The sequence below is a fragment of the Etheostoma spectabile genome, chromosome 5, assembly GCF_008692095.1.
Source record: "Etheostoma spectabile isolate EspeVRDwgs_2016 chromosome 5, UIUC_Espe_1.0, whole genome shotgun sequence".
Taxonomy (NCBI): domain Eukaryota; kingdom Metazoa; phylum Chordata; class Actinopteri; order Perciformes; family Percidae; genus Etheostoma; species Etheostoma spectabile.
In genome coordinates, this window is record NC_045737.1 from 21,399,591 (window position 1) to 21,400,900 (window position 1,310).

Below are 1,310 nucleotides of genomic sequence, written 5' to 3' on the forward strand. Positions count from 1 at the left end.
AACAATGAATGCCACAGAACTTTCTGTTTTCATTCAGTTTGACAGTTATAACAGAAAAAGATCATAAATAAACTACTTTAACATAGATCATTTTGTAACAGGTTAAAATGCTCGCCTAGCTGCTAGCGTGGCACGCACTCATACTCTGCAACTGACTAGCTAGTAGTTCTTGCCTTACTACTGCACATGCGCAACTCCCAACAAAGATGGAACAGAAGTGTGATGCCTCACTCATTAGCTAAAACAGAGAACACACAGGGTGAAAAGAAGAGCTAGAGCAATGTGTAAAATATAGTGTTTTTTAATTTTAAATTTTTTAATAAATCAAACCACATAAACCTATTCTGGTACAACCTCTAAATACAATTATGGACCTGAAAATGAACACATTATGAGCATTTTTACACGGGGCCAAAGAAATAAAGTTTATCTCAATTTTTCACAACTACAGCTGCTGGGAAGTCCGAATGCATCCTAGTTTCACAATGTACATACAATTTACATATCAGTTAGTGGATGCTCTTACAAGAGGAAGCGGTTGTAATTATTCTGAAGCCTCATATTAGCATATTAGGACTTTGGATTCCCCCCCCCCCGATCACTTACGTTGAAAGTGAATGAGGATGGAATCTTTTAATGGCCAACATGAACAGAAAGAATAACTTAGCCAATGTTCAAATGGGACTGTTGTTTTAGTAAAAAAATGTAAACCTATCCTCTACGCCCATAGCTGAGGATTTACAGTCAACATCAACATAACGTCGGCTCAAATGATTATAGACATTTGGCAGGAGTCAAATCTTTCCAGCGATTAGGTCAGAATACACACACAAGGTAGGACAGCTTGTTTGTTGGACTAACAAGTCTCTGATGCAAAGGCAGACTTTCATTCGATGCACGCAGCTTGCTGTGTGAACCACAAGATCAAAAAGAGCTCAACAGTTTGTCGTTTGTTCATTGGCAGACTAACATGGTCAGCGACAGTGATTGATGAACTGATGTATTCCAGAAACCTGTTGCCTCCTATTGTGCCACCATTCATCTCATCTTTCTCGACAGTCTGCACCCAGCATGTTCACACCAGTGGGGACTGGTTCCTCTGGAGGCTGCCTGTGATTGCATTATGCCATGAAAATGAAACGAGGTAGTGGGAGGGAGCGGAGTGGATTAGATTAGAAGGGGATTGTTGGATAAATGGGAGAGAAATCTGCTACTTTCTGCCTCTTTTTTTCTTTGACTCCTTGATGGTGCACATTTCTCATTATTCACCTTTCTTTTTATTTGAGTGGATACTTCCTTTACTTATTTCT

The 1,310-nt window shown here is 39.5% G+C and overlaps 1 protein-coding gene across 1 annotated transcript in view; it reads left to right on the forward strand.

The window, feature by feature from the left end:
* The window catches only part of msh3 (mutS homolog 3 (E. coli)), a 42,003-nt gene that overhangs the window by 3,949 nt on the left and 36,744 nt on the right, over nt 1-1,310 (forward strand).